The sequence below is a fragment of the Ahaetulla prasina genome, chromosome 3, assembly GCF_028640845.1.
Source record: "Ahaetulla prasina isolate Xishuangbanna chromosome 3, ASM2864084v1, whole genome shotgun sequence".
NCBI lineage: Eukaryota > Metazoa > Chordata > Lepidosauria > Squamata > Colubridae > Ahaetulla > Ahaetulla prasina.
In genome coordinates this window covers 195,555,244-195,581,676 of record NC_080541.1, presented here as the reverse complement: position 1 = coordinate 195,581,676, position 26,433 = coordinate 195,555,244, and the positions used below count along the sequence as shown (strand labels likewise).

At 41.9% G+C, this 26,433-nt stretch overlaps 1 pseudogene; it reads left to right on the top strand.

The window, feature by feature from the left end:
• The first annotated feature begins 16,422 nt into the window (after positions 1 to 16,422).
• LOC131195066 (uncharacterized protein K02A2.6-like) overlaps positions 16,423 to 26,433 on the top strand; it is an 86,812-nt pseudogene continuing 76,801 nt past the window's right edge.

The window sequence follows — 26,433 nt, the reverse complement described above, 5'->3', positions numbered from 1 at the left end:
CACTGTTCTTCTTTTTTTTAGCCCTCCAAATTTACTTTGTGTGCTTGATTTTTGATAGGCTTTTAGGGTAAAGATGAAAAAGCCATCCAAACAACCATCCAACCAACCATCCAAACAGCCATCCAAGCAGCCATCCAAGCAGCCATCCAAACAGCCATCCAACCAGCCATCCAAACAGCCACCCAACAATCCACCCAACCAGCCATCCAAACAACCATCCATCCAAACACCCAAACTACCATCCAACCATCTATACAACCATCTATTGTACACAACCCCCAACCTACTAACACCCAAAACTAGGTATGCACGCCCCTTACCTCTTCAACACCAATCATATCAGATCTCAAATGCAAATTGATAAATGCAAGAAGCATAGTCAACAAATTACCTGAATTTATCCTCTTATTAAACAGTGGCACATTTGATATCATTTTTGTTTGTGAAACATGGCTGAATTCATCCCTTCCTGACTCCATTATCTCAAACAAAGAATATCAAGTCTATCGATCAGATCGGGAAAACCAAAGAGGTGGTGGAGTGGCTATCTTTTACAAAAAGACACTGAATCTAAAAAATATCCAAGTAGCACATAAACTCTCTCTTCCTGAAACTATAGTATGCGACCTATCCCTTGACACTACTCTTCGATTCTTACTATGCTACAGAGCCCCCGACTATGACATTACCCACGCAAATATGCTAACCTCAATGCTAACATGGACTACCTCTTGCCCATACCCTCTTATCTTCCTGGGTGACTTAAATCTACCTCTCATTAACTGGACAACTAATGAATGTTCAACTGACCCAATCCATACTACACTATAACTGTCTGGTTCAGTTCTGCAACCCAACAAGAAAAACACAGACTTCAGAGGATAATTAGAACTGCAGAAAAAATAATTGCTACCAACCTGCCTTCCATTGAGGACCTGTATACTGCACGAATCAAGAAGAGGGCCGTGAAAATATTTGCAGATCCCTCGCATCCTGGACATAAACTGTTTCAACTCCTACCCTCAAAACGACGCTATAGAGCACTGCACACCAGAACAACTAGACACAAGAACAGTTTTTTCCCGAAGGCCATCACTCTGCTAAACAAATAATTCCCTCAACACTGTCAGACTATTTACTGAATCTGCACTACTATTAATCGTTTCATAGTTCCCATCACCAATCTCTTTCCACTTATGACTGTATGACTATAACTTGTTGCTGGCAATCCTTATGATTTATATTGCTATATTGATCATCAATTGTGTTGTAAATGTTGTACCTTGATGAACGTATCTTTTCTTTTATGTACACTGAGAGCATATGCACCAAGACAAATTCCTTGTGTGTCCAATCACACTTGGCCAATAAAAATTCTATTCTATTCTATTCTATACAACGCTGTTACAAACCTAGGTCTTGAACAACTTGTAACTAACAATACAAGACTCAACAACTGCCTTGACCTCATCTTCTGCAACAATCCAAACTCAATTTACGGACTACAAATTAAAGAACCTTTTTCAAACAGTGACCACTGCATGATTGATTTTCGTCTCAATATACGTCCATACTTAAATCGTCATAACACCAGAACTCCCAACTACAACTTCAAGAAAGCCAATTACGACCTTATAAACAACGATCTTTCATTTCTGAACTGGCAAAATCTGTTTGCAACCTGCATAACCGCTGATGACCTCTATAGAGTCTTCCTACTTGAAATCAATAGAGTCATTAAATTATATGTACCACGAATGACTACCATGTCCAAGAAAAACAAACTACCCATATCAATAAAAAAGCTTCAATCAAAAAAAAAATCCCTCTGGAAAAGAAACAAAAAAGGCTATGTTACAAACTTCAGAAACCGCTACAGAAACATATGCAACCAAATAAAAACTGAATGCACAAATTACCACACCAAGCAAGAAGAAAACCTTCTACGCACAAATTCCAATCGTGCCTTTTATAATTTTGTCAACAATAAACTTAAAGATTCAAGATCCATCCCACCACTAAAAGATTCTAACAACAAAGAATGCAATGACGAAACAGTCAAAGCAAACCTCTTCAACATTTTCTTTGGCTCAGTTTTTGTTAACTCCGATAACACATATCCAACATTCCACAAACGAACCAGCAATGACTATGATGATTTAACTCATATAGATTTCACAGAAGACAACGTTGGTAAAGCTCTTCACAACTTAAAACCATCGCTTTCTATTGGACCTGATGGTCTATGTGCATATTTCTTAAAAAAACTTTCCATTAATATAGCTGAACCCCTAAGTATTATCTTTGATAAAGCTTTCACTACCAGTTCTCTTCCCAAACTTTGGTCACTAGCCACAGTCATCCCCATCTTCAAAAAAGGAGACCCCAGCTTAGTCGAAAACTACAGACCGATCTCCCTTTGCTGCGTCACCTGCAAAGTCATGGAATCTATCATCAATCAATCCATTACCTCACACTTAGAAACTAACAACCTACTCTCCAACAAACAATTTGGTTTCAGGAAAAGTTATCATGTAACTTACAACTTCTCCACTGCAAAAACATATGGACTTCAAATCTAGATCAAGGCAAATCAATAGATGCAATCTACATAGACTTCTGCAAAGCTTTTGACTCAGTAGTACACGATAAACTTCTCCTTAAACTAACATCCTATGGCATCTCAGGACCCCTCCACAAATGGATATCTGCTTTTCTGTCTAACAGACAACAAGTGGTCAAAATTGGCAATGCTTTATCAAATCCTGTTCCTGTCAAGAGTGGAGTTCCTCAAGGCAGCGTCCTTGGACCAACACTCTTTATTCTATACATTAATGATCTTTGTGACCATATCTCAAGTAATTGTGTTCTCTTTGCTGACGATGTCAAACTATTTAACACCACAGACAACACTTCTATCATTCAAAACGACCTTGACCATCTAACCGCTTGGTCTAGAAATTGGCAGCTCCAAATTTCAACCAGCAAATGCTCAGTCTTACATATAGGAAAAAAGAACTCTAAAACTAAGTACATACTAGATGGACATTACCTTACAGACGACCCCATCCCGTTAAAGACCTTGGAGTTTTCATGTCAAATGATCTAAGTGCCAAAGCCCACTGCAACTACATAGCAAAAAGCTCTAAGAGTTGTAAACCTAATTTTATGTAGCTTCTTTTCCAAAACACCACACTACTAACCAGAGCATATAAAACATTTGCTAGACCAATTCTAGAATACAGCTCACCTGTTTGGAACCCTCACCACATCTCTGACATCAATACAATTGAACGTGTCCAGAAATATTTTACAAGAAGAGTTCTCCATTCCTCTGAAAACAACAAAATACCTTATCCCACCAGACTTGAAATCCTAGGCTTAGAAAACTTGGAACTCCGTCGCCTTCGACAAGACCTAAGTTTAACTCACAGAATCATCTATTGTAATGTCCTTCCTGTCAAAGACTACTTCAGCTTTAATTGCAATAATACAAGGGCAACCAATAGATTTAAACTTAATGTAAACCGCTTTAATCTAGATTGCAGAAAATATGACTTCTGCAACAGAATCATCAGTGCTTGGAATACTTTACCTGACTCTGTGGTCTCTTCCCATAATCCTAAAAGCTTTAACCAAAAACTTTCTACTATTGACCTTACCCCATTCCTAAGAGGACCATAAGGGGCGTGCATAAGCGCACAAACGTGCCTACCGTTCCTGTCCTATTGTTTTTCTTTTCTTCTTCCTATATATGTTTATATGTGTATATACTATATAATCTTTTTGTATGATGTTGCGACAAAATAAATAAATAAAAATAAATAAATAAATAAAAAGTCAACTGTCACTTATCTCTGAAAACTCTGGGCAGGATGTTTTCGCAGGAGGATGCACTGGTGTGCTGGAATGTGAATAGGGAAACAAAGCACACTTCCAGCAAACCCACACATAAAAATTGGAAACATATTTAAAACAGCCAAAGTTTGCCCATACCATAAGAAGACAACAGTCCCAAAGTGCTTCTCTTGATTGCCTCAGATGAAGTGGGGAAAGAAAACTACAATAGGAGAGCCTGGTTTTGTGGTTCTGCAGGAAGTAAAACTATAGGTTAGCATTATACTTATTATTGTAGTCCCGCAGGAAGTAAAACCAGGATTTATATTCTTTATCCTTTACAGTCAATGTTCCAACCAGAATGAGCAAAAAATAATAATATGATTATTACCCATTTATTCTGGGAACCAGAATTTGGAGATAGAAATAAAGAATTTGGAGATAGGGGTCTAGGCAATAAGTCTCATAACAAGACTGTTTCATAATAACTATTCAGTGGGTTTAAATAATTCTTCTATACCTTATGCCACAAATATTCCTCCTCCATCTAATGCAGTATCCAGCCAATCTGTGATCAAAACACTTTCTAGCTTTATTTCCTACCATAACCATAGTACATTTATCGCTTCATGAAATGTTACGTTGCCTAGCAGTGATTCTTCTGCCGTATTAAATACAAATCAGCAAGCCCATAAAGCTGTAAAGAATGGAAATAAATAATTTATAGCAGTTTTCTAAGTAGCAATGTTTACCATCTAATACATCAAGCCTCCATTATAATTATCTGCTATACAATTTCACTCAGATTTTATGCCTCAATCTCTCCCTCCCAAAACCTTGATGAAACTACAACTTTCATGGGCACGCTCAAATGCAATAAATAATTACAAATTACAGCAGTCTTCGGTTATCTGACCCATGCTAGCTCTTTATTAATAACTCTGCAATACATAAATGACTCAACACATGAATTTATTTTCAGCAGAAGCTTTTTGATATAGGCATTGATGTCACACAAATTCTTTCACTAAGAAATCGGAAAGGACAGAATATTTCATTTACAAGCATAACACAGACAAGATTTCTGATACTGAAAACCATGTCTTCCATTTATATTTTACCTCTATATTCAAAAGGTTGATAATTGTTACTGTTGGTTTATCTCAAGTTAATAACTATATTTCACATTTTGTGTAAGCAACTATCGTTTAGATAAATGAATAACAATTATCATCTCCCCAGTGACTTAAGAGAACTGTTTGAGGCAGTTCTCTACCTTCTATACCATGAGGGGAAATGTCTTCTTCAATGTCTTGTAGGAAAAGAAGGATCAGCAGCAACAACACAGTCATAATGTCAGCAGCCATGCATTTCTTTAAAAAAATAATAATCAAGGACTAATTTAATTTATAAAAACAGATTATCATCTACTCTGTAATGAAGATGATAATCCAATCTCTTTACAGCTGTTTATGGTGCTTACTGAGGGCCATACAAATAGAGAGCCAGAAAGGACATAAGTAAACATTCTTCCTTGTTTAAGAGAGAAAAAAAACTCATATGAGAATTTTGGGATTTAAGTTTTGAGATTAAATTCATTAATACTGAAGTCAGATTCAAGACTTTGAATCCGTATTACACCGAAGAAGAGGAGGAGAAGGAGGAGGAATACATTCTTATCCTTCCCAGAGGAAAACAGCATGATGGAAACAAAAAAAAAACAACCTTCAATAAAGTAGTTGAATCAATAATAAAACCTCCAAGCCTAAAAGAAACAAAATAATGTGAAAAATTAAAATTAGGGTATATGTGGATTTCAGCAAGGGGGCAAAGGTACCTTTCCCTCTCTTCCTCATTTAAGGCCAAAATATCATCCGTGTCACAGACTTGCTATGTTATGGATATCCACCTGTGACTCCAGAGGATGTGAGTATGAAGATAACTGATTCAACTGACTCACCATATGCATCTTTGAATGTATCTAGCCTTCTTTGTTCAGCATGACTCAGGACTTGATGGCAGCTCTTAATCTGGTTCATCATAACTAGCCCTTTTAATATATTTCAGTCATTATATAAATGTTGTTCATTCTCATTGAATCATAAGAGTTAGAAAATACCTTAGAAGCATCTAATCCAATATCCTGCTCAGTGCAAAATTCACTAAAGTTTCTCTGATAGATTAGTATCCAAGATTTTGCTTGAAGGTCTCCACTAAAGGTTAAATTGTTGTTGTCATTGTTGAGGCCTGTTCCATTGACTGGCAATTTGTATAGACAAGAATCTCCTGACATCTATCCTGAACTTACTGACCTGTAAATTTAACTGAGAGGGGCAACACAAAATAAATCTTCTCCCTATTCTCTACAATAACTGTTCAGATATTTGAAGACTATCATACTTCCCTCAGCTGCTTCTAGGGACTAAAGTAAACTGATCTTTTAATCATTCCTCATACAGCTTGGTTTCCAGATCTTCCCTATCAGGCTAGTCCTCCTTTGAAATTACTGCAATTCATTACTGTCTCTATTATACTATGGTACCTAGAACCAGATGCAGTAATCCAAATGTGGTCTGTGAAGGCCAGAAGATATGTCAAGTGAGGTGCCAACTTTGGCTTCAGTTTCATTGTACATATATTTTCTGCGTTTTCAACTATCATAATACCTCAACAGTTATATTATAACAGGTCTGCTTCAATTTCTTCTTAACTGTCTCACTCCTGTAAAAGTTGCCACGTTTTCTTCTGATAGAAGACACCTTAGTAAACCTTGAAAACAGTAATAGTGCTTCTGAAATTTTATAATCTCTACTTAAATTAGTATTAGACATTTTAACTAAAATGTTCAAAGTCATTGTCTTTCAGATTATACATGATGAATTTGAAAGCTGATTATGATGCTTTCTTGCATTGGCACATTCTTGTATGTTTGTTCACTGAATATTATTCCCCACATAGGATTCCCTCTTCCCATGTTTTTCAAAACAATTACCTGCAGGATAGATTGGATTAAGAAATAAAGACTGCTCTAAAATCTTCCAGCATTGTGAGAATGGATTTGGACTTGGGTCATCTATCTTCTACCAGTATCTTGAACATCATTAAGGTGGTAATCATGAGATACTGTCTAGTACAGCTATAGTACTATGAAGTATTAAGTGCTACTAGCAGAATAGAATAGAATAGAATAGAATAGAATAGAATAGAATAGAATAGAATAGAATAGAATAGAATAGAATAGAATTTTTTATTGGCCAAGTGTGATTGGACACACAAGGAATTTGTCTTAGTGCATATGCTCTCAGTGTACATAAAAGTAAAGATACCTTCATCAAGGTACAACACTTACATAGTAAAGAGTAGGGTTGTACAAGTGACTAAAAATCCTGTCTGCTGTACAATACTCCAGTGTGATATGTTCTTTTTTTGTCCTTTAGGAAATGTAGAAAATTTAGTAACCATTTACATTTGCAATGCAACATATTGAAAGATTTCTATGTATATCCCTTAATATATGTAACTGTTATGTCCTCGGAGTTACGACCCAGGGAAAAGCCATTTGAGCCGGCTAACGAACCTTGGGAGGAGTACATAGAGCGTTTCGACTGCTTCCTGCAGGCAAATGATCTCTCCGATATCTCAAGCGCCAGGAAACGGGGCTATTTTTTGAGCTCCTGTGGTAGGGTGGTTTTTGCCACAGCTAGAGCTCTTACTGCCCCACAACCAGTAGCATCTGTTCCATGGGAGACGTTACTAGAGAAGCTAAAGGGCCACTATTCCCCAGCACCTTCTCGCATCGCGAGGCGACTCGCTTTCAGACAAAGATTTCAGAAAGAGGGGGAATCTATTAACGAATATATGGCCTCCCTGCGTGTCGCCGCACTGCAGTGCGAGTTTCACGACCTGGACGAAATGCTATTAGATCAGCTAGTTACCGGGGTTCGAGACCTGCGATTGCAGCGCCGTTTGCTAGCCCGCACCGACGTGACGCTGAAAGTGGCCATGGACGAGGCGCGAGCCTCTGAGATGTCGGAGAGGTCGGCGTTGGAAATCCAGCGGTTCAACACAGGAACCGCTGCCGAAGGCAAGACGCTAACAGTCCACCATGGAGAGGATGAAGAAGATGTGCCGTCCGATGAAGACGACGAAGTGAGCCGCCTCAAGATGACCCAGAAAAAGAGGTGGGACAAGGACTCTAAGAGCCCTCCGGGGAATTGTCTGGGGTGCGGTGGAAATCATCACCGTTCAGACTGCCGTTTTAAAACAGCTATTTGCCGCCGCTGCGGCCGGAAGGGCCACCTCTCAAGGGTCTGCCGGGCATCCCTCCCTGCCTACCAGGGAAACCAGGGCCAAGTCAAGCCAAAGATGGGGGCTAAGAATTCGCCACGCCGTCGCGATGAGTGCCATGCCGTTGACCGTGAGGAGAGCGTCGCAACCGTCACCGTCAGCCACGCATTCACCGGAGTTCCCGCCAACAAAATTTACCTCAGAGTAAAGCTCGAAGGTGTCCCTCTCAAAATGGAGGTGGACACCGGCTCTTCTAAGTCACTCCTAGCATGGCCTACCCTGCGACGCATGCTGCCTAGGTTTTCCAAGCGTCGCCTCCAGCCCTGCCCTATTAATTTGAGAGATTATCAGGGTAACCCAATTCCAATCGTGGGTTGCACCTCCATTCATGTCGCATATGGGTCCTTTACGGGTCGCCTGCCTATCGTGGTTGTCAGGGACAACCTTCCAAGTCTCCTGGGTTTGGACTGGTTTGCTGCCCTGCACCTTGATGTATCGGGGGTCCACGCTACAGAGCACGATGTTCCAGCCCACATTTTCTCCGAATTTGCTGATGTTTTTGACAGCCGTTTGGGCAAATACACAGGTCGACCAATTAATTTCAATTTGGATCCCCAGGTAGCCCCAATTCGCCTTAAGCCGCGGAGGGTGACACTAGCGCTCCGTCCCAAAGTGGATAAAGAGCTAGATAAACTCATTGCCCAGGGAGTCCTTGAGCCGATTGAATATTCAAATTGGGAGACCCCCATTGTGATACCCATGAAACTGGACGGATCCATTAGGATCTGTGCCGATTACAAATGCACTATTAATAAAGCCCTGCAGGCAAACCCTTACCCCGTTCCGGTGGTACAACATCTGCTTCACTCGTTAGGGAGGGGCAGGGTGTTTGCTAAGCTAGATCTCACCCAGGCGTACCAACAGCTCCCGGTGGAGGACTCGACTGCCATGGCGCAGGCGATTGTCACCCACCGGGGCGCTTTCAAGTGCAACCGCCTGCAGTTCGGGGTCAGTATAGCCCCATGGCTGTTCCAGGGCCTGATGGAGCGGTTGCTCCAGGGACTCCCGGGAGTTGTGCCCTATTTCGACGACGTTCTGATCTCGGCCATTGACCGATCAGAACTCGTCGAAAGACTGCGGGCCGTTCTTGGCCGGTTCCGGGCTGCCGGATTGAAACTAAAGAAGGACAAATGTCACATAGGGGTGCCACAAGTCGAATTTTTAGGCTTCTTGGTAGATTCCCAGGGTATCCACCCTGCCCCATCTAAAGTTGAAGCTATCAGGAACGCTCCGCCGCCAAATAACAAGGCGGAATTACAAGCATTCCTGGGACTACTTAATTTTTATTCCGTATTCCTGCCCCATAAGGCCACCTTAGCTGAGCCCCTCCACCGGCTTTTGACAGGGGTTTTTGGCGCGGCTTGGCATCCGCCATGCCCCCACCGCTCCTTTCCACCCGGCCGGGAACGGCCGGGCTGAAAGGGCCGTCAGGTCAGCCAAAGAAGTTTTGAGCCGCCTGAGTTCCTCCAATTGGCACCAAAAGGTATGTCAATACCTTTTGGCGCAGCACACCACCCCTTGCCCAATAACTAACCGCAGCCCGGCCGAAATGTTAATGGGTCGGCGCTTGAGGACCACCCTAGATCGCCTACACCCAAGTTATACACCCGAAACTCCCAGAACATTAGGCCCTCGCCACAGAACCTTCCAGGTAGGGGATCCAATCTATGCAGAGAATTTCGGAGCCGACAACAGGTGGCTTCCAGGACGTATCACACATCTAACTGGACCCTATTCTTATAGGGTCCAACTGGAAGACGGTTGTCACTGGCGCCGCCATGTGAATCAGCTGCACCGCAGAGTCACCGGGGAGGCCAATCCAACACCTGGCCAAAACGTGCCAACGTCAACAAAAGGCGGGGTGGCCAATCCAACACCTGGCCGAGAGTCCGCCACTTCAACAGATGACGCCCTTTCCGGGGGCTTGAGGGCCCAGCCGGAACACACACAGACTTCTGCACCCGGAGCGATCTCGACGGCCACCTTACCTGCAGTTCCAGGCACTCCAGCGATGTTCCGGCCTTCTTCGAGTCCATCTGCGCAGTCCCCTGCGGTGCACATGGAGAACAGCCCTGCTCCTCCTACCCTGACGGCGGCCGCCCCTGAACTGAGAAGATCGGGGCAGAGCCGACGTCGTCCGGCGTATTTAGATGATTACACTTGCGCTGTCTGGGGGGTGAGGGGTGTTATGTCCTCGGAGTTACGACCCGGGGAAAAGCATGCCTGTTGCTAGCCAACTGTGATTGGGTTAGACGCGGCCAGCCAAAGAAGCGGGAACCTGCCTTCTCTCGGATTGGCCCGCCAGGCTCGCCTGTTAGTTTTAAGCTGCTGTCAAGCAGGGGACTGTTCTGTTGCCTAACTTGCTTCATTCTGGCTGTTCGCTGTTGTATTCTGTTTAAATAAAAGGGTTGTTAATGACCAAGCCTCAGACCCTCCTTAATTGTTCAAAGTATAGAACAGTAACCATTAATGAAAATTGCCCAGAACATTTTAATGCAAATCATCCTGGTTTTTATTCTTTGATATGTAGACTGTCATTGTGAAAGTATTAAAAATGCAACTTTCTTGAATATAGACTCTCTGTCTCTCTCTCTTTTTACATAATTATCTTTGTCACTATTCAGTCTTCCTTAGAATTTAGCCCATATAGCAGTGTTATATTTCTTTTTTTCAGTAGGATATTTGGCAAATCACTGAGTGAACAGAAAAGAAATCCATATATCTCTACATCCATTTCAGAAGTCACTGAGGATGTTATGAATATCAGAGCAAAAAAGCAACAACAGAGAAGGACCCAGATTCTCTGTTTAATTGTCTTTTGTAGTTCAAATCAAAGTTCCACTCTCCTATGCTATCTAAAGATGAGCAGACAGCACTGCTAACAAATATATCCTTGTTTTCCCTTTCCATGGCGCAAGTGATATATTGCTTCGAAAAGTGCATGGATCTCAGAAACTTATTTTGTTATGGTTCAAGATCAAACCCCAAAGTTCCTCACAATATAGAATCTGAAATTGTATTTTCACTTTCAGCAACTTTAAGGCTAGACAGATTAAATGACTGCTTCTGTCTCTGTAGGATTTTAAAATGGTCGGGATTGATTTTTCTACTTGAAGTTTAGAACTAGTTAGATGCAATTTCCACCCCTTGAGGGGTGGGGTGGAAAAGTGCTGCAATGAGAGTTGCTCCTAGTGTCATACATGATAAAAAAAAAAGGAATTTTAGTCACAAAATCTTATTCTAGTATTAGCTGATGAGACGCTGTTAATCCACACAGAAGCAATTTAACAAATCCTGTAAGGAAGACATTAAAGTTCCATTTTCCACATCAAATATATACTGTAGGAAATGTTTCTGCATAATAGAAAGGATCCTTTCCTTTGCAATCTAATTTTGTAATATTGTGCCATGCTCCAGCTCAATTTAAGGGTGTTAAAATTCTATTGTCTCTAAGAGTTTCATACAGTATCTTGGGAACTAACATATTTACCCACTTGTAGAGTCTAATCCACTTTCAAAGAATTCGCTTCATGAGTTGACTGTCCATAAACCAGTATACTAAGACTGTTTTCATATACAGTCATAAAGTAAAATATAAAGTGAGTCTTATAGCCGTTGAGTGCAACCCCCTATGATTTTTTGCTTAGCATGATATATGAATGCAGGCATTGTTTAACAAAATATAATCCCTGCACATTTTATCTGTCAAGAATGGCAGTATCTATTATGCCATGAAGAATGAGTGATATTTATTGCCTTTATTGGAATGTGGCAATTCCTACAATCTATTCATATAACCATTTTCCCCTCTTGTCTGGACATTAGGTAGGTATACTCAGTGTTCCTTGGCACGGTTGTGTCTCTTGGGAACTTGGTGCTCCAAACATTAGCTGTAAAATATGACAGGTATTGGTAGATAGGGGAGTGAGGGTGTAGTAGGGGCTAGGGGATACAATAGAGAGAAAGAGAACAACCATGCAAAAGTACTGAGCTGTCAATATTACTTCACTATTGCACACAGAATTGCCTTGGAAAAGGAAGCATAGAGGCTTAGGTAAGAAGGATTGAAACTGCATGCTCCCCTAAATGTGAACAAAAAGAAAAAAGAGAGGGAATGATTTGGAAAGACAAATAAAATATAGTTCACTGAAAACAGCTTCCTCAAACAATTTACTTTGCTTTCCACGGTATAGATCTTTAATCTTGAGGATTGGTTCCACTTCTGGACATACTTTAAGAAGGGTCTAAGAAGCTGCAAAGAGAGACAAGAAGGTGTTGATCAGGGAACTAGAAACTATGAACTATGAGAAAGATTTGAAGAACTAAATATGTTTGATGTTGAAAAGAAATTGCTGAGAGGAGAGAGGAGAGTATATAAAAGTGTTGTGCAGAAGACAATATATTTGTATCACTGCAGAGTAAAAGATGTGGAATAAGGGATTTAAGACAGAATCCAGGTGGATTCTGGATGGAGAAAATTTTCTACCTGAGAAATTCAGTCATAGAACCAAACCACAAAGAAGATGAAACTTACTAGGTCTCACAGTAAAATTTCCCTCTAACTAGTATCATACTTTACCACTGCCATTCAATATTTATGTCCAGATAATTAACAAATGAAATTTTAATATTGGAGCCAGAACTAGATCATCTGGATGTGAAATGACCTGGGCAATCCTAAACCTTGCCTTAGAGTAGCCACCATTGGAGTACTTCAAGAAGTGTTAAGATCATTGCTTCTTAAGCCTGGTGCAATTTAGTTTTACAAGGACATGTTCATTATTTTGGAGCTTCTCACAAATCAGGAAAATGCTATGCTGATAACCCCATCAGAACCATTCATATCAAGCCTTGTATACAGGATCAGGGGAACACATGGACTGTTGCTTTGCAGCAGGGGTGAAATGCTCCCGGTTTGGACCGGATTGCATGATCCGGTAGCGATGAGGGTGGGTAGTTCAGAGAACCGATAGCAAAAATCCCTCCCCCCACCCCACCGCCCATGCCTCGCTGTTCCTCTACTCTGTCCCTGAAGCTCTCGGTGGTGATATAGCTGCAAATGGCCTTAAATGACTGCCATGGCGCTGTAGGTGGCTAATAGATCAGTGCTGTAATGTATCTTTAAGAGTTGTGGAGGGAAAACTGAGCGGGAAAAAGCACGTTGCTGATTGGATGAAGCCTCCGGCTAAACTGTATATAAAGAGAGGGTTTTCCCAGCCCGGGTTGCTGGGTTCACCATATAGTAAAGAGCTGTTGTCACTACCCTGGTCTCCTGCCTCGTTATTGCCCGAATCTAACACTGGCGACGAGGATGGGATTTCGAGGCTAAGAGCGCCAGGAAAAAAGCTGAAGTCACCAGGAAGACGCGAACCCAGCAAACAAGGGGCGGAAAGCAGCGATGTCCAGCTACACACCGCCAGCGCCATTCGACCCAGCTAAGGAAAAATGGGGGTCATACATGGCTCGTTTGAGTGTTTCCTCGAGCAAGCGAACTCAAGGAGTCTCAGACAACAGGAAGCGGCGTATTTCCTGAGCCACTGCGGTCCAGAGGTTTCGACACCGCAGAATCGTTGGCGGAGCCAACGCCGGTACAGTCGGTGCCGTGGCAGACTCTACAGACCCTATTGAAAGCCCATTATGCACCAACGCCGTCCAAGTATGTGCAGCAGTGCAATTCAGGGGCGTAGGCAGCAGAGGCGAGTCCATCAGCGTATACATGGCAGCCCTGAGGAAAGCCACGAACCATTGCGAGTTCGAGACTTGGAAGAGGCATTGCTGGAGCAACTCATTCGTGGGGTCAGGGACATCCGTTTGCGGCGGCTGCTGTCAAAAGCAACAGCGCTGGCAAGCGCCTTGGATGAAGCCAGGGCTAATGAGATGTCTACCCAAGCGGCGGAAACCCTACAAAAGCAGGTCGCACCAGCGGCTGGTGCGAAATCAACCCCAGTCCACAATGAAGAGGTCCAGGCCGAGTCGGACGGTGAGGAGGAGGAAGAGTCTTCCACACGGGAGGCGGAGAAAGAAGACCGGGGTGACTGCGCGAGTTGTGGAGGGCAACACCAGCGACAACAATGCAAATTTAAGGATGCGACTTGTCGGCGGTGCGAAAGGAAGGGCACCTAGCACAGGTCTGTCGAGCACCCCAACCTTCCGCCAAAATTCAAACTGACCAACCAGGCGCGGGAGCGGCGAAGCAGCCCGTGATTGGTCAATTCAAAAAGCGCGAAGTTGAATCAGACTGTCGTGAGAGTGGGTCACGCAACAACACGCCTAGAAAAAATCTTCTGAAAGCAAAGATTGAGGGGTGCCGTGCCGATTGGAGGTGGACACGGCTCAGCGATCACGATCATGTCCTGGGACACTCTCGTGAAAGCCTTACCCGCCATCGCATAAGCGCAAGCTGAAAACACAGAAATTAAAGGTACAAGACTACCAAGGAATCGCATCCCTGTTCGAGGGGTAACGTCCGTCCACGTCGAGTATGGACAATACAAGAAAACTCTGCCCATCACCATAGTCGATGGGACCCTGCCAAGCTTGTTGGGACTGGACTGGTTCGAGCATTGGGCATGGGGTGACTGGAATCTTCAGAAAGCGAAGTCAACCTCAAAGGCGCACTCATGAAGGAATTTGGGGCGTTTTCAGAGACTGCCTGGGCAAGTACAGGGACCCCTATTTCTTTTAATTTAGACCCCAAGTTGCCCTATCCGTCTAAAGGCTAGGAGGGTCCCGTTAGCCCTAAAGCCCAGGATTGACCGGGAACTGGACAAGCTAGTAAACCAGGAATTCTAGTGCCAGTTGACCATGCTAAGTGGGAGACCCTATAGTCACCCCAGTCAAACCGGACGGGTCGGTCCGGTTGCGCTGACTATAAGGCAACGCTTAACAAAGCGTTGCAAAGAGTCTTACCCGTCCGGTGGTACAGCACTTACTGCACTCAATGGGGCAAGGGCAAGTTTTGCCAAGCTAGACTTGGCCCAAGCCTATCAACAGCTGCCGTAGATAGCAGCACAGCGAGCGCAGACAATTGTGACTCACAGAGGGCTTTTAAGTGTACCCGGTTACAGTTTGGGGTTAGTGTGGCTCCAGGGTTATTTCAGAACCTAATGGGCGGCTATTGCAGGGACTACCAGGGTGGTACCATACTTTGACGATGTACTGGTATCCGCTGAGAATCTAGAAGAATTAGGGGTAAGGCTGCGGAAAGTTTTGGGCATTTTCCGGTCTGCCGGTCTCACAGTTAAACTGAACAAATGCCAGATCGGGGTTGAATCCGTGGAATTCCTAGGCTACCGGATAGACAGAAAAGGGATTCACCCCACTGAAAGCAAGGTACGGGCCATCAGGAAGGCCCCGGTTCCAAAGAACAAAATGGAGTTACAGGCATTCTTAGGTCTGGTCAATTTCTACGCGGTATTCTTAAGGAATAAGGCAACAGTAGCCGAGCCGCTTCATAAACTACTAGCAAAGACGGCTGCATGGTCTTGGGGAAAGGCGGAAGCTAGGGCATTCGAAGGGGTAAAGAATCTCCTATCGAGTGATAGCCTCCTTATCCAATACAATGGCACGCTGCCATTAGTGTTAAGCTGCGATGCATCTCCCTATGGGGTGGGGCCTGTGCTCAGCCACAGGTTGCCAAATGGCACAGAAGCCCCTATTGCATACTACTCCCGAACCATGTCATCAGCTGAAAGGAATTATAGCCAGCTTGATAAGGAAGCCTTGGCTATAGTCTCCGGAGTAAAGAAATTCCATGAATATGTATTTGGTCGTGATTTCGAAATCATCACGGACCATAGACCTTTGCTAGGCCTGTTGGCAGGCGACCGCCCAACGCCCGTGGCACTTTCGCCCAGACTGACCAGATGGACTATCTTTCTAGCGGCGTATTCTTACAAACTACTACACCGGCCAGGGAAGGAATTAGGGCATGCAGACGCCCTGAGCAGATGCCCGTTACCAGAGACTATCGAAGACCCCACTCCGGGGACACCAGTTCTGCTAATTGACTCTTTGGACTCTGGCCCAGTCACATCCAAAGAGGTGGCTCGGGCTTCGTACAAGGACATTACAATAAGGACTGTAATTGGTTGGGTACAACGAGGTTGGCCCGCTGCGCGGGCGGCGTTTTAAAGAATTTGTAAAAAGCGTGGGAACTCTCAGCTCAAGGGGTGCCTGCTATGGGGGGATCGAGTGGTGATCCCGGAGAAATTGAGGGAAAAGGTATTGGAGCTCCTTCACGAAGGCCACCCAGGGATCGTGAGAATGAAGGGTCTAGCGAGAAGCTATGTGTGGTGGCCCCTAATGGACACGGAAATTGCTGAAAGGGTAGGGAAATGCCAAGCCTGCCAGGAGTCCAGACCACTACCCCCAACGGCTCCAATTCGGGAATGGGAGAGACCCCAGGGCCCTTGGTCTAGGATCCATATCGATTTTGCCGGCCCCTTCCACGGCCAAACCTTTCTGGTAGTAGTCGATGCCTACTCCAAATGGCTGGAAATCATTCTCATGAGATCCATGACAGCCGAGGCCGTGATTTCAGTCCTACGGCACCTATTTGTAACCCACGGGTTGCCCGATACTTTAGTCTCCGATAACGGCCCGCAATTCACGGCAACCCAGTTTGAGGGGTACTTGGCAGAGGAGGGCATCCGACATGTCCTCTCGGCGCCTTTCCACCCTGCGACGAACGGCCTTGCAGAACGTTTCGTTCGGGGCGCAAAGGAAGCATTGTCCAGAATCAGGCCAGGCGATTGGCAAACAAAATCGATACATTCCTAGCAGTCCAACACAGAACCCCCTGTGTAACAACTGGCCGCAGCCCGGCAGAGCTATTAATGGGTCGGAAGCTTAGGTGCCCACTAGACCGTTTAAACCCAAACTACACACCAGACGGTTACAAAGGGGCACACGGTAAAACAAGAGGGATGGCAATAGGCGACCTAGTGTGGGCACACAACTACAGCGAAGGCCCGACCTGGTTAGCAGGAAAAATCCTAGAAATAACAGGACCAAAATCATATCTCATAGAGATAGAGGATGGCCGGGTATGGAAGCGCCACATAGACCAAATAAGGAAGCATAACGGTAAATCAGAATCAGATGAAACAGGCCCTGACTATCAATGTTTGAATCCACAGCTGACTCAAACCCGGGGCAAGCGGGACTTATCTGAGTTCCAGGAGGTCCAGCGACGCCAACGGTTCCTCCTGAAAACAGCAGGGACGACTCTGCAAATAATCCAGGGCCGGATGGCCTAGAGGAGGAGCTGAGAGGAACAAACAGTCCCTCCGGTCAGCTCGACTCACTCCCAGAAAATGAATTGCGCAGGTCCGAAAGAGTCAGGAGACGCCCAGTCTACTTGCGTGATTACGTTGAAAAATAAGATGTAAATTCTATGTAAATATTGGTAAAGTGTTCTCTGGGAGGGAAGGAGTGTAATGTATCTTTAAGAGTTGTGGAGGGAAAACTGAGCGGGAAAAAGCACGTTGCTGATTGGATGAAGCCTCCGGCTAAACTGTATATAAAGAGAGGGTTTTCTCAGCCCGGGTTGCTGGGTTCACCATATAGTAAAGAGCTGTTGTCACTACCCTGGTCTCCTGCCTCGTTATTGCCCGAATCTAACAAGTGCCTCTATTTTTAAAGAAGCAGACCGGTGCCACCCAAAAAAAGGCAATTGATAGACCGGTGCCTCTATTTTTAAAGCAGGTAGACCGGTGCGCTCCCAAGTTTTGTATACTTTAATATTTTTATTATTTATTATTATTGGCCATGCCCATTCAGACACCTGACCACCAAGCCACGCCCACCAATTAAGCCATGCCCACAGAACCGGTAGGGAAAATTTTTAGATTTCACCTCTGCTTTGCAGGCAACTGCCAACTGTTGGCCAGTTCTAGCAATCACATGCTGCTAAAATAGGGCAAGAAGGTAAAGGAACTATGAGAAATAGACTTATGGCACCCTACTAAAACATACCAGCCAATTGTAAGAGGCCTAACTATGTGAATAGATAGCAACTAGATCACAGTCTGGCCGTTCAGTTATTCTGGTTCCTTAGACAGATATAAGCAAAATTCCTGATAATAATCCAACAAGGTTCATTCTGTCTCTGCATTAACTGCAGCCTCAGTTAAAAAGAAAGGGATTTAGTCATTACTGCTACTTGACAGCCTCTGGGCTTTCTCATTTGCTTGGCCTGGATCTACATAGTTCCAACATAAGTAGCACCCCCCTCATGTAACTACTGATGAAAAGCAGTAGAAGATTTGCTCAATAATATCCTTGCAACCCTGCTGCTAGCAATGGGGCATTAAGTTGTATACAGATAATGAGAACACTGGGAATAAGAAGGTAGGCTAGAGTTTATTAGATAATAAATTATCAGTGCATAAAAACTCCTCTGTAGTTTTCTTTTCTCTCCTCCCACGCTGCCTTTTCTAAAGTCTCAGGAACGTGGTAACCACATACACTTAAGAGGCTACATGTATTAAAGCTCCATTGTTGTAGTTTACTATTTGATTTAGGGGAATAAAAGATTTTTTTTACTTATCACTTTATTATCACTAAGGCTATCTGCTTTATAAATATTTCTTGCCTTTACTCATCACATTTATTCATTACATTTAAATGGCTGCACACAAAAAACTGACTTATGACGTACAATAAGACTATAAAACTGTTGACAGAAAAACAATTATTATTAAAAACAATTAAAAACCACAAAGGCTAAGAGAGGACAGCAGAAGCACAACAATCGTGCCACCTCAGTACTTTGGTGGTGCCCTGGGGTCCCAGGTCTGATGGCATAACCAGGTTTTGTGGCACAAAATTAACAGGGGTGGGTCCAGTCTCACTTTGGGGAGGTGGGGAGGATGTTCTATAAGGCAAGTGTCATGCTAGAAAAGGCCCACCTCCTGCGACCTGTAGCTTCCTAGCAGATGGGACCTGCAACATGTCGTTTCTGCCAGATCTAATGAGACGGACTAAGCCATGAGTAACCATGACCAGAGCCCACTGATCAATACTGCTGCACAATAGGAAGCAAAGACACCCCCCCCCCGACATGACTGCCATCTGATTTTTAAGCAGGAGTCATGAGACCAGGAGGACCAGCTGGTCTGTTTGAGGCAGTGCAATCCCATCCAGCAGCAATGATTTCTAGAAATGGCAGACCTCACAACCCAAAGCCACTCAGTCTTGCCAGTGTTCAGATGAACTTGATTCATCCAGATCCTCACAGCATCCAGGCACCAGGATAAGACACCCATGGCACTGTTTAATTCACTAGGGACAATGTATAATTGGGTATCACAGTCCTAAGCACCCTGGCCACGTCCTCGGGCCCCACAGGTTCAAACCAATCCCAGATAAAGGCAAGATTGCCCCCCAAGACCCTGGACCTACGTATAAGAATACAAATGATCTCATATTTCTATTAAAATCTCTGTTAAAATCTCTGTTGAGATTAAGGTCTTGTTCCGAAGCTTGTGTTGACACAATAGCTTTGAATATTTTCCTAAAATACATTTCCCAGAAAAAAATATTTTCAGTAAACAGAAAGTTACAGAATTGTATGCTTTTTTGTGTTTTGCTGGGACAGAGATATGTACTTTGATATATGACCACAATTGAGCCCAAAATTTCTGTTGTTAAGTGAGACATTTGTTAAGTGAGTTCTGCCCCATTTTACGAACTTTCTTGCCACAGTTGTTAAATGAATCATAATCATAATCAAGATAAATTAGTAATCCTGTTGTTACGTGAATTTGGCTTCCCTATTGATTTTGCTTGTCAGAACATCACAAAGTTGATCACATGACCCTGGGACACAGCAACGGTCATAAATATGAACCAGTTGCTAAGCACCTGAATTTTGATCATATGATTATGGGGATGCTGCAAAGGTTGTAACTTTGAAAAACCATCATAAGTCACATTTTTCAGTGGCATTGTAGCTTTGAATTGTCACTAAACAAACTGGGATAATTCTTGAAATGTATGTTTGCTATCTAATCCCAGGTGCATTTATTTATTTAGATTAATTTTTTTGGACAGTTTTTGAAAACTTGGAGTGTTAGGTACATTTTAGAGGTAATTAAAACAGCTAGACTGGGATTTGGGACTTAGGAAAGGGTTCTTTGAGGAATGCCACAAACTTAGATAACTCATAGCCCAATTCCCATGTATGAATACATATGTAATAGTGAAAGAAAATGCAATATTTTATGAAAGTTGACTACTTCCTGAAACTTGGGACTTATTCTACCACTAAAATATCTATATTTCTTAATTCCAAAGACCCTTTTCACTTGGTCAAATGTGAACTAGTCTAAGTAATTGTATTACTTAATTGTATAGAGCACCATTCTGCAGAAATTTCTCTTTTCCCCATGTGTAAACAAAGTCACATCTATATGTATGATCCAAAGAATTTTTAACTGTGATATGAGTAAATGCAAAATTATACACTGTATGGAATTTGATATTTTGGAAATAATAATTTCTGACTAATAAATAGAGAATTGTTTCTTATTCTGAATAAATGTTGTCTAAATTTAGAACAAGTCCATTTAAAATGAAGTAAATAGCCACCCTTCTTCTAGTAAAACCAACCTCTTCTAGAAACCAGCATTTATTTTTCTAGATATTTCTTGACCCTCTCAAGAGTGGCTTATAAAAATACATTGTTAAGACTAAAAATGGTTTAATAAAACTCAATAAATGCAATAAGATATAATTAAAAAGTAATAAGGCAAAAATTTTCATGAAGTCCTACAGCATTTATTATCGAATAAACTCAGCAATACATGCAATGCCCATCCACAATATAAAAAACATCTTCAGAGCATATCTGCAGTTCGCACTTCAATTGTTCTTTTCTTGGACTTATGTCACTTTGATTTTAAACTGTCTTAAAACAATCTTCCCAAAGTATCTGCCTAGCTAGTTTGATCTAGCAGGCTTGACGTGCTCTACATCAGGGGTCTCCAACCTTGGCAACTTTAAGATTTGTGGACTTCAACTCCCAGAGTTTCTCAGCAAAGCTGAGGAACTCTGAGAGTTGAAGTCCACAAGTCTTAAAGTTGCCAAGGTTGGAGACCCCTGCGCTACATCCTTCTTGGGTGCCTTGATGCCCGCTTTCTCCCTAGCAGTTCCTGCCCTCTGGAATGAAGTTCCTCCAAAGAACAACTCCCACCCTGCTGATGTTTTGAGTGGCATTTAAGACCAGATCTTCACCCAGGCCTTTGGAGAGCATGATTAAGCTCCTTCCTTCCTTTCTGTTCTGTTGAGTTTACTTTTCTGCCACCATTGTTCTTTCTTCTCTCTTGTGATGTTTTTGTATATGTACATGTTGTGTTTTAACAATTCAAAGCTGCCCAGAGTCATAAGGAGTCAGATTGTATATTATTTACTATTACTATTACTGTTGTTATTAATAATAATATCCCCTGTGCATACAGACACAATTTGTTAATAACTTACAAAGTCTTATATCTGAACAGCAGGCTACCAAATTCTCCTATTGGATGATTTGTCTGTTGGTCTCTTACCATTCTGTTCCAAGAAAGAAATTGCCAGTTAATTTCCTTTCTTCCTGAAGATGGATGGATGGATTTTATACACATACACACACACATATTTTGATGCTTTACATTTCTCTATATAAATTCAATTTAACTTTCTGTTTACAGATATACAGAGAGAGAGAGAAACAAATTTAAAATGAATTTATATACAGACTGCAAAGCTTCAAAATGTATATAAAAGTAGGCACAGAGCTTTTTTAAAAAAAATGTACTGCCTTGTTTTATTCTGATATCTGATGATAGCACATTGGCTGTTATTCTTGCCTTTAAATAAAATGCACTATTAAATATAGACCAATTCCCTGTAAGCCTAAATGTTTGGCTACATTAAAGTCACTAGAAATGAAATCTGGCACTTATTACACAAATCTTATAAGGTATCTAGTTTTCCTAAATCTATCACTTAATGTATTTCATCATCAAGAAAAGGGTCTAGTAATACTGATGCAAGGGTACTGAGAAGTTCAGTGCTCAGCAGAGCCTCTCACTTGAAATATATTAAAATATTGCTAAAATTTTAATTGATTTCCTTTTTTTAAAGAATTCATTCTGCCATTCTAATGCATATGCAGAACTCTGAGCAAACACAATAATATTCTTAATGCATCTTTCTCAACACAGTGTCTGCAAATTCTTTTTTGTTCTCTTTCAAATGACTCAACCTTTGGCAGAAATTATCGGTGCTCTTTGGATTCAGTGTAAATCAATGAGGATTCATATGCCACCTCTTATATTCATTTCCAATTATAGATCAAGTGAGAAGCTACAGAACTAATAACCTGTACCATTACATCATTTGCCCTAATATATTAATAATCTGTTTCCAATATTACTGTATGTTGTGTAGTAACTCCTTTTTATTAATATCACCTTGGTGTTTTGAAACAGTTTGTATACCAGTTTGAAAAGAGCAGTGCAAGCTAGTAATACAGCAGATAACCTTCTAATTTGCAGTTATAAACAATCCTTCAGGTCTGGAAAATATTGTATCTGCCCCTTAAAGAAGATAGTTTAGATATGAGAGTGTTCTAGGCATGCTCAGAGATTTAATTGACTACTATAAAATTATGAGAGTCTAATATTGGAAATGACCTGAAGGGCATTTTTCATTAAAGTAGAGCTTCATAACTTGTGAATGCTTCCAATATGGGGGAAAAACATTGATTATTATACAGTAACAGAAAAGTTGCTGGAATTATGGCATTGCTGGTAGCTCAACGGGGGAAAATCCTACAAATATATCTTACGTGGTATGAATTGTGAGATAAAGCTTTACATGCAGCTTGGCTGACCAGAAATAACTGCTGTAGGCAAGGAGAAGGCTGATGAAAACCATGTTTGGATCTATGTCCAGATTGTTTCAGGATCCCAGCAGACAAGGCCAAAGACTTCCAGGTAGCCACTTTCAGTGCCATTGTAACTTTGAATGGTCACTAAATGAACTGTTGTAGGTCGAGGACTACCTATATAACAGTGCATACACTGAAAAACATTTGGAGGAAGCATCTGGTATCTCAGATCCATTAAAGCAGCCTATCTTTGTGAGAGAAATAGGCAGTTTCTAAATTTGATAAACAAACAAACAGACATAAGCCTAGAAAAAAAAAGATTGTACTGTTTTAATAGCTGAATTGATACATTATCACTGATTTCCTTTAAGGAAACCTGAAAAGTTTGGCCAATGAAAATGGCTGGTGAAATTAAATAAAAGTAGAAGCAGGAATCAGACAGGACAGCCAGCAATATAAGTGAGGAAGGGAAGAAACCCTGCTAAAGATAGCATCAGGCCCCAGCTGAGACCCAAAAAATCTCCCGCCAGTTAGACTAACTCAGCATCAATTGTTTAATGGTGGCTAAGACTGCTTGAAAGGAATGGAATATGAGGAAAAATCTAGTTTTCTGAACCCAGCCACGTTCTTTTTTTAAAAATTTATTTACATTTATATCCCGCCCTTTTCCGAAGACTCAGGGCGGCTTACAGTGTGTAAGGCAATAGTCTCATTCAACGTTCAAATCAACCCTTAGCAGATTAGCAAGCAATGATTTGAGAATTTACAGGGAGTTAAAGTAACTAAATGAAGGGTGAAATTGAAAAGTATTGGCAAACAGGAGGCAACAAACAAATCAATAAAATTAAACCATTTTGTTGTAAATAATAGATCATGCTTCAATTTGTAGAAGATAAAATTTTATTTTATACACGGTTTTTGTAATAAAAAGGAGGGCGGGAAATCTAATGGGAATTGGTCTGTGAGTTATCTAAGTTTGTGGCATTCCTCAAAGAACCCTTTCCTAAATCCCAAATCCCAATCTAGCTGTTTTAATTACCTCTAAAATATGCCTAACACTCCAAGTTTTCATAAACTGTCCAAAGAATAAATAAATAAATGCACCTGGGATTGGATAGCAAACATACATTTCAAGAACTATCCCACTGTTTTGTTTTCAAAAGAGAAAATTAAATTACTAATGTCCTTCATTCTTATCTTTACTTAATCTGGAAGTACGTTCCACATAGTTTAATGGACTTTACTTCAGAATAGTCATTAGAATGACTATGTGTCCAAAAAAATTGGATTTGCTTTCTGTGGATCTAGGCTTTCCTTTCCAGGTAATGAAAACACTAACTGTAGATAAATTATCTAGGCTTACTTTTTAACTGCATTTTTAAAAGCTTTACCCAGTTTTAATAGCATACTAATTTAAGACTGCCAAAAATTTAACCCTGTATATTAGTATGGATGATTTGCTTCATTGCTTGAACAAAAAAATGATATCCAAGACTATCATTACTAATAACTATTTTTGTTTTTGTAAAAATATGTAATAAATTTAGAATTTAAAAATAGATAATGCTTAAACGTCATTTTCATTTTATCCCATATAGTCGTTGAATTCTCAATGAGCAAGGCAAAAAAGAAAAAAAGAACAGTGTACATGGCAATTCTCAAAAGCAACTTATTCTTATTATTCTTGGGGTTTTTTTTCCAAAATGTGCCTGCAGCTATTCCCCCACTTAATCTACCAACTGTTTTTACCCACATTTTGAAATATAAGGCTCAGTTTTCTGTAGATCAGTGATGGCAAACTCGCATCATCATGGCAGTGTCACGTGACATATCAGGAATTTTTTTCCCCTTTCGCTAAACCGGGCAGGGATGGAGCCAGCACGTGGCGCATCTGGCCCGCAGGCTGTGAGTTTGATACCCCTGCTGTAGGTAGTTCAGAATTTCTTTCATAAAACATACAGGAAAAAAATGCATTTATTATCGATATCTCTCCATTTTAATCATCCATGTAGTAAACTGCACACGGGTACAAGATTCAAAGACACCCTGAACAAATAGGCTATTTACACTTTGCGATTGTAGACAATAACACATACAATATGTATATTATTATTATTATTATTATTATTATTATTATTATTATTATTATTATTATTATTATTATTATTATTATTATTATTATTATTATTATTATTTTATTATTATTATTATTTATTTATTGTTTTTATATCGTTTTAATATGCCTGTGAACCGCCCTGAGTCCTACAGGAGATGGTGCGGGATATAAGTTTGATAAATAAATAAATAAATAAATAAATAAATAAATAAATAAATAAATAAATAAATAAATAAATAAATAAATAAATAAATAAATAAATAAATAAATAAATAAATAAATAAATAAATAAATAAATAAATAAATAAATAAATAAATAAATAAATAAATAAATTGTTTGGCCGATGGTACCGGAGGAGGCCTCTCTGTGTGAGCACAGGTCGATGGGAGGCTACTGGTGGCAGTAGGCGGTCCCATAAGTAACCGGTCCTATGCCATGGGCGCTTTAAAGGTGGTGACCAGCACCTTGAATTGCACCCGGAAGACCACAGGTAGCCAGTGCAGACTGCGCAGGAGAGGTGTCACATGGGAGCCACGAGGTGCTCCCTCTATCACCCCCAGCCGCATTCTGAACTAACTGCAGCCTCCGGGTGCTCTTCAAGGGAGCCCATGTGAGAGCATTGCAGTAGTCCAGCCGGGATGTAACAAGGGCATGAGTGACTGTGCAAAGGAAACCCGGTCTAGAAAGGGCGCAACTGGCATATCAGGCGAACCTGATAAAAGCTCCCCTGGTGACGGCCGTCAAATGATCTTCAAAGCGACAACCGTTCATCCAGGAGAACGCCCAAGTTGCGCACCCTTTCGCTGGGCCAATGTTTCACCCCAACAGTCAGCTGCAACTGCAGCTGCCTGTACCAGTGCCGGCATCCACAGCCACTCCGTCTTGGAGGAATTGAGCTTGAGCCTGTTTCTCCCCATCCAGACCCGTACGGCTTCCAGACACCGGGACAGCACTTCGATAGCTTCGTTGGGGTGGCCTGGGGTGGAAAAGTACAGCTGCGTGTCGTCAGCGTACAGTTGGTACCTCACCCCAAAACCACTGATGATCTCACCCAGCGGCTTCATGTAGATGTTGAACAGGAGAGGCGAGAGAATCGACCCCTGCGGCACCCCACAAGTGAGGCGCCTCGCAGTCAATCTCCGCCCCCCTGTCAACACCGTCTGCGACCGGTCAGAGAGATAGGAGGAGAACCACCGATAGACGGTGCCTCCCACTCCCAACCCCTCCAACCGGTGCAGCAAGATACCATGGTCG